This window comes from Arachis ipaensis, chromosome B07, assembly GCF_000816755.2.
Source record: "Arachis ipaensis cultivar K30076 chromosome B07, Araip1.1, whole genome shotgun sequence".
NCBI classification, from domain to species: domain Eukaryota; kingdom Viridiplantae; phylum Streptophyta; class Magnoliopsida; order Fabales; family Fabaceae; genus Arachis; species Arachis ipaensis.
Genome location: NC_029791.2, coordinates 48,044,430 through 48,055,809, shown reverse-complemented (window position 1 = coordinate 48,055,809; position 11,380 = coordinate 48,044,430).

Here is an 11,380-nt window from a genome sequence, read left to right as displayed (position 1 = left end):
AGCATTTAGACCATTTTCCCGAGAGGATTAAAAGTAGCCATTGACAATGGTGACATCCTTACATAAAGCCAGCCATGGAAAGGAGTAGGATTGATTGGATGAAGACAGCAGGAAAGCAGAGGTTCAGAGGAACGAAAGCATCTCCATGCGCTTATCTGAAATTCTCACCAATGAATTACATAAGTATTTCTATCTTTACCTTCCTTTATTATTAATTTTTGAAAACTCCATAACTATTTTATATCCACCTAACTGAGATTTACAAGGTGACCATAGCTTGCTTCATACCAACAATCTCCGTGAGATCGACCCTTACTCACGTAGGGTTTATTACTTGGACGACCCAGTGCACTTGCTGGTTAGTTGTATCGAAGTTGTGATAAATTATGAATTGAGATTAGAGCACCAAGTTTTTGGAGCCATTACCAGAGATCACAATTTCGTGCACCAATGTCCTAGAATACTCACTGTGATTGCATCCCATGAGACTTTTATTCATTAATCCTATTGTTGTTATTTCAGGGCTTATTTGTGTTCCTTGGGCTAAGTGCTTTGTAAGGGGGCAACTCTTTAAAATAAGCTTTCAGCCAACACTCTCGAACCAGTTGGTTCAAGGTGCTAAGTGTTGAAGCACCCCTAAGGACTTACTTGCTCAAGTCTCTCCCCCATACATACACACCACAAGCATATGGTTTATTTATTTTCTTTTCTTGAGACCTTGGTGTCCAGCACCTCTTTGGGTTACTAAATGCTCTGTATTGAGGGTTACTCTTGATAGTGGACTTTCAGCTGATAATCCCGAGTTAGTTAACCCAAGTTACCAAGTGATAAGGCACCCCTAAGAGCTTATTCATCCAAGTAGATCCATCACACAGGAGCACCATAGACACATGCCTCAAGATTAAAAACTATTGGTGCCTAGTCTTATTGCTTGTTCTTTTTCTTTTTTTTTTTCTCAACTTTGATTGTTCTTTCCCTTTTTCTTATTAGGATCTTCTTATTTAGCTAGTCTCATGGGGTGTGTCTCAAGCACAGTATTCATGACAGATAGTTGTCCTCCCACCTTATGGTTGAACCAACTTAGCTAACCTATGACTATACCATAAACTCATGAACTTATTCCATAGTATGAACTCCTCTCTGGTCTTAAAAAAACACTCATTCTCTTTTCATTTGATTTAAAGGGACAAACATACAAGTAAGCAAAGTAAGGATGCAGTGACATAGAGACCAGCAAACATAGACCTTTTCAACAAAAACTTAAAAGACAGAATTTAAAAAAAATTTAAACTAACATGGAAGCAAGTTCTATTTCATACAAGATCTTCCTTATTTAGAGCATAGAGAAAGATGGACCAAAGAAGGAATTCCACCACCTTTTACTCATGTGGTTGCCCATGCTCTCCTTCTTGCTTGTCCTCTTGGTGTTTTTCTTGATTGCTTGTGCTCCCACTTCCCTTGCCTTTTCCAAGCAGCTTCTTCCAGAAACCACCATCTTCCATCTTCTTCTTGAGTGTTTCCTTCTGCTCTTTCACCTTCCTCTCTTGCCTCTTAGAGCTTGATGCTGCCATGAATGAAGTTAATGCGAAAAGGGTGTAGTGAAGGGAAGAAATGTGGGATTTAGAGAGTGGGAAGTTGAAGAACTAGTTGCTGGAAAGTGAAGTGCAAGGGATATGAATTTCGAATGTGGAGATGGTGTGGATTGGATCCACTTATATAGAGAAGTGATAAAGAGATGAAAGGTGTGGATTGATGGGGTTGGTGTATGATGAACGGATGGGGTTTTGTATGGAGTAAGCACGAGGATTACCAACTTTATGATGGAGTTGGTTTAGTTTCCAAGTTTGTTCTTCCTCTGATAATGCTTCAAGTCCTCCCCTCTTGCCTTGGACTTATATCCATTGGTTGTATCAATGATCTCTACATGTTCCAAGGAGAGAACTCTGTTGATAGTGAAGACCTTAGGTAACTGAGATGGTACAGTGGGGAGATCAGCGGGGATATCTGGGAAGTAAGCTGAGATCACTTTATCCCCTGAAGAGAAGTCCTCTGTAGGGATCTTCTTGTTCCTCCACCCTCTTGGTACCTTCTTCTTTGTCCCTTTTGATGTTGCCTTGCTCTTGGTGACTTCTTCTTCTAAGGGAATTTTGTTGTTGTCTTCACATGTCTCTGGTGGTTTAGGTTCCTCCAGCTTTTCCTTGAGTTGTGACAACTACTTATTTCCTTGTTCATCAACCAAAGGCTTTCCCAGATGGGTTGGTTGTGTTTCAGTGCTTGCTTCCTCTATCAGCATCTCATTATGATCCTTGCTTGATTTTTTGTTTTCTTAGTCTACTTCTTGTGAGAGTTTGAAGACATTAAAGCTGAGTCGTTCATCATGGATCCTCAATATTAGCTCCCCTCGCTCCACATCTATGAGTGCTCTGGCTGTAGCTAGGAATGGTCTTCCCAATATGATTGGGTGAGTGTGACTCTCTTCCATGTCCAAGATGACAAAGTCTGTGGGAAGAAAGTATTTCCCAACCTTTAACAACACGTTTTCCACCACCCCTATTACTTGTTTTTGAGTTTTGTCAGCCAGCCTGATGACTACATCTGTGGGCAATATCTCATTGATCTGCAGCCTCTTTACCAGGGATAAGGGCATTAAGTTGATGCTTGCTCCCAAATCGTAGAGTGCTCTATCAAAAATTGTTTCCCCTATGGCACAGGGGACATGAAAACTCCCTGGATCTTTTCTTTTTGTAGGCAACTGTGGTTGAATGAGGGCACTGCACTCCTTGTTCATCACTATAGTTTGGCCTCCCTTGAGTGAGCTTTTCCTGGAAAGCAGCTCCTTCATATACTTGATGTATGCGGGAATTTGTTGAATAGTCTTGATGAATGGTATGTTGACATGCAGAGATGCAAACAAATCTAGAAACCTTGAGTATATTCTCTTCTCCACAGCACCATTGAGCAGTTGGGGAAAAGGTGCATAGAGTCTTAGCAGCTCCTGTTGTGAGATTTTTGGTTCTTGATGATCTTTTTCCTTCTTCTCTACTGAGGTATCTTCAGGTTGTTCTGACAGCTTGCTTGGCTTGTCCTCAGTCTCCTTATCACTTATAGTGACCATCTTGCAATCTTCCCATCTTAACTTCTTTGTTTCACCTCTCGGATTCTTCTCTGTGTCACTTGGGAATCCATCTGTGGGTTTGGGAATTTGCTCAGAGAGATACCCCACTTGAGATTCCAACCTCTTGATTGTGTCTCCCTGGTTCTTTAAACTGGCTCGCACTTCCTCCTTGAACACCTTGTTGTCTTGAATCTCCTTGCCTATGCCTTCAAGTAGATTCTCAATCCTTGAGAGTCTGTCATCAAATGATTGTAGATTGTAATTAGAGGTGGAAGGATGAGGTAAGTTATTTTGGTTTTGATGTGGATGTGGAGAGGTGTTGTTATTGGAGTGTTGATATGGTCTAGATGTGAAGTGTTGGTGGCTTGCATTGTTGGGATTTGGGCGTCTTTGATCAAGGCTTTGGTCTTGTTGATTTTCCCACCCAAAGTTTGGGTGATTCCTCTATCCAGGGTTGTAGGTCTTGGAGTATGGATCATGGTTTTACCTAGGTGAATTCTGGTGCACGAAATTGTGTTCCATGTTCTTTGTACTTGTGTGAGAGTAACAATATATAATTGTATTGAATCCTCATTGTGGCTCTATGTATGTGTGGACACAACTCCGTTCAACTAACCAGCAAGTGTACTGGGTCGTCCAAGTAATAAACCTTACGTGAGTAAGGGTCGATCCCACAGAGATTGTTGGCTTGAAGCAAGCTATGGTCACCTTGCAAATCTCAGTCAGGCGGATTTAAACATGATATTTTATTAGATTAAAATAAACAATAAAAGGGATAGAGATACTTATGTAGATTCATTGGCAGGGATTTCAGATAAGCGAATGGAGATGCTTTTCATTCCTCTGAACCTCTGCTTTCCTGCTATCTTCATCCAATCAGTCTTACTCCTTTCCATGGCTGGCTGTATGCAAGGGCATCACCGTTGTCAGTGGCTACATCCCCTCCTCTCAGTGAATCTTATGCTTACGCACCCTGTCACGGCACGGCTATTCATCTGTCGGTTCCCGATCATGCTGGAATAGGATTCACCCTCCTTTTGACACAAACTCATAGTAAAGTCCAAAAATGTGAATTTAACATAAAAACTAATGAAAACATCCCTAAAAGTAACTAGATCCTACTAAAAACATACTAAAAACAATGTCAAAAAGCGTATAAATTATCCGCTCATCAAATTCCCAATGTAGTTGGCTTGCTCCTGACTTCCCTCTGCTTCTTCATTCACTCTTTCTTGGGTTGTTGATGAAGTGGTGATTGCTGCTACTTGGTTCCTCTCCATCTTCTTGGTGAGGTCAGCCAGCTGTTGGGTAATGAGCTTGTTTTGGGCCAGCAGAGCATCTACATTATTTAGCTCCATTACTCCTCTTGTGTTCCCTCTTTCGGAAGCATAGAAGTAGTCATTCTCTGCTACAGTTTCAATGACATCTATGGCCTCCTCAATGATCTTCTTCTTGTTCAAAGATCCTCCAGATGAATGGTCTACGGCCTTCTTTGACTCATAAGAGAGCCCTTCATAGAAAATGTGCAGCTGCACCCATTCATTGAACATATCTGGTGGGCACCTCCTCGTTAGGTCTTTAAACCTCTCCCATGCTTCATATAGAGTCTCACCATCTTGTTGCCTGAAAGTTTGGACCTCAGCTCTCAGCCTATTGATTCGTTGAGGGGGGTAAAATCTTGCTAAGAATTTGTTCACCACATCTTCCCAAGTTGTCAAGCTCTCCTTTGGGAAAGACTCCAGTCACTTGGCTGCCTTATCCTTGAGTGAGAATGGAAATAAGAGCAGTCTATAGGCGTCAGGATGAACACCATTAGACTTCACTGTGTCACATATTCTCAGGAAGGTGGTTAAATGTTGATTGGGGTCCTCTTGGACACTCCCTCCAAACGAACAGTTGTTCTGAACAAGGGTGATGAGCTGTGGCTTCAGTTCAAAATTGTTGGCATAGATGGTTGGCTTTTGAATGCTACTTCCACAGTTTCCTGGGTTTGGATTGATGTAAGAGCTTAAAACTCTTCTATCCTCCCCAGCATGATTTGCTCGTCCTCTTCCGCCATGGTTGTGAGCTTCTTCTTCATGATGGTTTTCCATGTTTTCTTCCATGTTTGGTTCAAAGTATTCCTCAAAGTGTTCCTTCTCTTCTTCAGCACCAACTACACATTTTTCTCTTGCCTCCCTCCTTAGTCTAAGGAAGGTTCTCTCAGGTTCAGAATCAAAGGAAGTTGAAGCCCCGCTTCTTCTCCCTATCATACAACCAACAAGTACAAGCAAAGAGAATAGGTGTAGAAAGTATATCTGTCAGAATTACTGTTAGTGTGAGTGATGCAATATATCAAACAGTTAGTGGGTTAGTGAAATGAATGGTAAATAACAAAGAAAGAGTAGGGGGAAGGGACGAAGTTAACTAAAACAGAAAATAAATGACTCAAACAACAAAATTAAATCAAACAAAACAAAAATGCTCAATCTAGTTATCTTCCAATTTAATCATTGTTGATGCACAATCAATCCCCGGCAACGGCGCCATAAACTTGATACACGAAAAACTTGTCTCATAACAAATTTGCTTCGGCAAGTGTACCGAGTTTGTCGTCAAGTAAAAACTCACAATAGAGTGAGGTCGAATCCCACAAGGATTGATTGATCAAGCAACTTTAATTAGAGGAATGTTCTAGTTGAGCGAATCCAGGATTTGAGTTTAGAATTGCAGAAAATAAAATGGCAGGAAAGTAAATGACAGAAAAAGTAAATGCTAGAATTAAAGAACTGAAAGTAAATGACTAAATACATGATGATACTAGAAGTGCAGAGAAAGTAAATACAGAGAGTAGTTCTATGCCCAGAGGCTCCCTATAATTTCCAACTCCCCAAATAATTCAAAGCTACTCCTATATATACTACTCTTCTGTTCTTCTAGTTGATTCTTCAAGTCTTGGGTATGGGCCTTTGGATCTTGAGTTTGAAGTAGTTTCCTTCTTCATTGGGCTTAGCTTTACTTGCAGAGAGAAAGTGCGAAGTGGGCAGAGACTTTTAGCTCAGGAAGTTAGTGGTGTTAACGTTCAGTGAAAATGTGGGTTCGAGGACGTTAGTGACAATCACCTTTTTCACTAACGTTCCTTACCAAAGTTAAGAGTCACGTTAACTTCAACGTTAGTGGCACAAACGTTGCCACTAACGTTTCCACTATGTCCTTCGAACACGTTATTGGGACTCAACTTTCCCAGTAACGTTGAGAAGTCTCCCCATTCCCTACGTTGGAGTCCACGTTAATTTAGTTAACGTGGCTCTTTTAACGTAGGCTTGCCAACCTTCGAGAACGTTAGTGACACTTAACATTGTCACTAACGTTCCAATGTGCCCCTTAGCTCCCACGTTAGAGTCCATGTTAACTAGGTTAACGTGGCTTCTAACGTGGCTATGCTAGCCATCTCCAACGATAGTGACAATGTTGAATGTCACTAACGTTGGCTCATCATCCTTCTCCTCACGTTAACTTCCACGTTAACTAAGTTAACGTGGAAGTTAACGTGGCTTGTGTTGGCTCCTTCCAACGTTAGTGACAATGTTTGGTGTCACTAACGTTGTCGACAACCTTTCTTCTTCATGTTAACTTCCACGTTAACTAGGTTAACGTGAGAGTTAATGTGGCTTCTTGGGGATAGTGTGTGTTCATCCCAACGTTAGTGACAATGTTTGGTGTCACTAACGTTGTCGACCACCTAGTTTTTTCACGTTAGCTTCCACGTTAACTAGGTTAACGTGGGAGTTAACGTGGCTTCTTGTGACTTGGCCAACGTTAGTGAGAAAGTTGAATGACACTAACGTTGGCTTCCCCTTTTCTTCTTAACGTTAGAGGCCACGTTAACTAAGTTAACGTGGCAACTAACGTGGCCATTTATGAGCTTGGTCCAACGTTAGTGATAATGTTAAGTGTCACTAACGTTGGCTCCATTTCTTTTCTTCCACGTTAGAGTTCACGTTAACTAGTTAACGTGACTCTTAACGTGGGCAATGATGGCTTCTATAGCATTATTGGCAATGACTTTTCTCATTAACTTTGCAAGTTACTCCCATTCCACGTTAGTGTCAACGTTAGTGTAACTAACGTTGCCACTAATGTGGTTCTTCTTTGCTTCCTTTGTCCTGAAATCAAGCAATAAAGTGCATCAAAGTTCTAGTCCAAGTCATGGGAAATGCAACATCCAATTTGTCATTAAATTCATGCAAAATCCTCATAAAATCATGTAAAGTGCACAATGTATACTTGAATCAAGATGTAAGTAAATATCTACCCAAAACTAGCTTATTTCCTAAGTAAATGCATGAAACTACCCTAAAAATAGTAGAAAAATGTCAGTGAAACTGGCCAAAATACATTGGGAAATGTGCCATGCAACATTGAAAGAATGAGACCCTTGAAGACCGAACCAATCTCCCTCATAAAGATGATGATCCTTGTGCTCATCCCCTGCAGAACCCCATCCGTTCATCATACACCAACCCCATCGATCCACACCTTTCATCCACACACCACTTCCCTATATAAGTGATTCGCACTAAGTACACCCTTAACATTCCAATTTCACTCCCCACACTTCTCATTCTCGAAACCAAACACTCTTCCCCTTCATCACACCTTGTCCTAACCAACCGAATTCCTCATCTATCCGTACCTTCCACCCTCCTCACACATCAACTCAAACTTATGGCATCATCAAGCTCCAAGAGGCAAAAGAGGAAGGAACCAGTGGAGAGCATTCCTTTTGATGAGAAGAGATTCAAAACGGCATTCCATGAACTCGAACTTGAACGGATAAAGCTCAAGAAGATACTGCCTGAGTTAACGTTCCAAATTGACGAGGATGAGTGCCCACAAATTTGAGAGAAGATTGAACAAAGGGGTTGGCAAATGCTTACGAACCCGGAGGGGAAGATAAATGCAAACCTCATCAAAGAGTTCTATGCAAACGTGGTCAGAGAAGACAAAACCAAGGTCCCCACCTTCAAAAGTTACGTAAGAGGGAGAGAGGTGGATTTCAGCCCCAATGCTATAACAAGGACTCTTCAGTTGAAATCACCACATTTTAATGGGCTCGGTTATCAAGCAAGAGTAAGTAGGAGCCCTGATGATGATGAACTCGAACAAATTATGAATGACATATGTGTTATAGGAGCTGACTGGGAAATGTATGCGGATAAGAGGCCCAGGTTCATCAAGAGAGGAGACCTCAGCCCTGAAGCTAAGGGATGGTTTGAACTCGTGAGGAGATCTATCCTCCCAGCAGCAAACAATTCCGAGGTCAACGTCACTCGAGCTACTATGGTACATTGCTTAGTACAAGGTGGAGATATCAATGTGCACGAACTTATAGCTGAGGGGATTCAAGAGTCAGCTGAGAAGATTGATTCGGGTGCCAGGCTTTGGTACCCCAGCACCATCCTCAGACTGTGCACGAAGGCCAAGGTTGTCTTCGAGGATAGCAACCCAGATTGGTTAAATCCTGGGAGGCTAATTACGTTTCAGCGTCTAACTCATGTGACACCAGTCCAACAACAAAGAAGACCTCACATAGGAAAGCCAAAACCAAAAGGAGGAGCTCACCAAGAAGAGTCTCATCAGGAAGAACACCAACAAATAGAATATTATGACCCCACCAACATAAACCTGAATCACATTCATGGAGCCATTGAGGAACTAGCAAGGAGTTATATGGAGGGACAAGAACAACAACTGTATGTTCAAGCTCAAAGGATGGATCGTCAAGAAGAGCTCCTTTCTAATTGGATGAATCAACAAGGGGAGTGGCAGAAACAGCAAATGGAACATTATTCCCAACTCACTCAAGCCATCAATCAAGTGTCTGAAAGGCAAGAGCGTCAAGATAAGCGCCTTCAAGAACTCAACCAATGCCAGCTAGCTCAGACGAAGGCATTCAATGAGTTCAGTGTACTTAATGAAGGACGGCAACTACATAGGGAGGAGTTCAACATAAACACTCAAGCCAAGTTGAACTACATGTCTAGTCATATGTATAATGTACACTATGCTATCCCTACATATGATGAGGTCCAAAAAGATTTTGTAGAACAAGAAGAAAGGAAGGTGAAACAGCAGAAGGAAATATTAAAGAAGAAGATGGAAGATGCTGGCTTCTGGAAGAAGTTGATTGGAAAAAGCAAAGGAGGTGTGAGCTCAAGCGCAATAAGTAGACACAACGAGGACGAGCCAGAGGAAGAGCATGGGCAATCCCATGAGTAAAAGGTGGTGGAGTTCCCTATCTGTTCCACCTTTTTCAAGCTTTAAATAAGGAAAATCATGTATAAAATAGAACATGTTCCATGGTAGTTTAGAAATTTTTAATTCTGTCTTTAAGTCTTTCATTGCCTAGGTCTATGATTACTAGTCAAGTTGCCTATTTTCAATTCCATCCTGCTTATTGTGTTGCTTGTCTCCTTTTGAATCAAATAAAAAGAGAATGTTTGTTATCAAAGACCAGAGTGGAGTTCATATTGTGGAGTAAGTTCCTTAGTGTGTGATGTGGTCATAAGTTAGCTAAGTTGATTCACCAACAAGGGTGGAAAGACAACTATCTGTCCTGAATCATATGCTTGAAATACACCCCATAAGACTAGCTAAATAACAAGATCCTAATAAGAAAAAGGGGAAAAGAACAATAAGAGTTGAAAAAGAACGAAAAGTTAATAAAGAATGAGGCTAGGCACCAAGGGTTTGAAACTTGAGAGATGTGTCTGTGGTGCTCCTGTACCAAGGATCTGCTTGGATGAATAAGTTCGTAGGAGTGCTTCATCACTTGGTAACTTGGGTTAACTAACCCAGGATTATCAGCTGAAAGTCCACTATCAAGAGCAACCTTGCTACAGAACATTTAGTAACCCAAAGAGGTGCTGGACACCAAGGTCTCAAGAAAGAAAATAAACAAACCATGTGCCTGTGGTATGTATGTATGGGGGAAAGAGACATGAGGGAGTAAGTCCTTAGGGGTGTCTTAACACCTAGCACCTTGAATCAACTGGTTCGGGAGTGCTGGCTGAAAGCTTATCTTAAAGAGTCGCCCCCTCACAGAGCACTTAGCCTAAGAACACAAATAAGCCCAGAAAACAATAAAAGGATCAATGAATAAGAGTCTCATAGGGTGCAATTAAGTGAGTATTTCAGGACATGATAAAGGTCTGAAAGCCAGTGAAGGAATGAACCTAAGTTGCTATGCATGAAACCACCATAAAACCAAGGACATGACTTCCACAATAATGACTCATTTATCTTGGAATTTCATTCATCATTCTCTTGTTCCAGTACTTGCTTAGGAACAAGCAAGCTTTAAGTTTGGTGTTGTGATGCCAGGGCATTTTGGCCAGTTTCACTGACCTTTTCTTTACTATTTTAGGGTAGTTTCATGCATTTTCTTAGGAAATAAGCAAGTTTTGGGTAGAATTTCACTTACATCTTGATTTAAGCATACATTGAGCACTTTACACGATTTCATGAGAATTTTGCATGAATTAGATGACAAATTGGATGATGCTTGTCTCATGATGTTGATTAGAACTTTGATGCACTTTATTGCTTGATTTCAGGACAAAGGAAGCAAGAAAGAGCCACGTTAGCAGCCACGTTAGTCTAACTAACGTGACCACCAATGTGGAATGGGAGCTAGCTTGCAACGTTAATGAGAAAAGTAATCACCAATAACGTCCTCGAAAGCCATCATAGCCCACGTTAAGAGTCACGTTAACTAAGTTAACGTGGAAGCTAACGTGGAGAAAGCAAGTGATCGCCAATGTTAGTGACACTTACCTTTGTCACTAACGTTGGGATGTACCACCACAAGTCATTATGAGCAATGTTAGCTCCCACGTTAACTAAGTTAACGTGGAAGCTAACGTGGATAAAGGAGATGATAAGAAAACGTTAGTGACACTCACCTTTGTCACTAACGTTGGAGATGGCTATTATTACCACGTTAGAAGCCACGTTAACTTAGTTAATGTGGACTCTAACGTGGGAAGTAGGGGCACCTTGGAACGTTAATGACAAAGGTTAGTGTCACTAACGTTCTCAAAGAATTGGCAAGCCTACGTTAAGAGCCACGTTAACTAAGTTAACGTGAACTCTAACGTAGGGAGGAAGGACTCTCAACGTTATTGGAAAAGGTGAGTCCCAATAACGTGTGCGAAGGACTAAGAGGCAACGTTAGTGGTCACGTTGGTGCCACTAATGTTGAAGTTAACGTGGATCATCCCT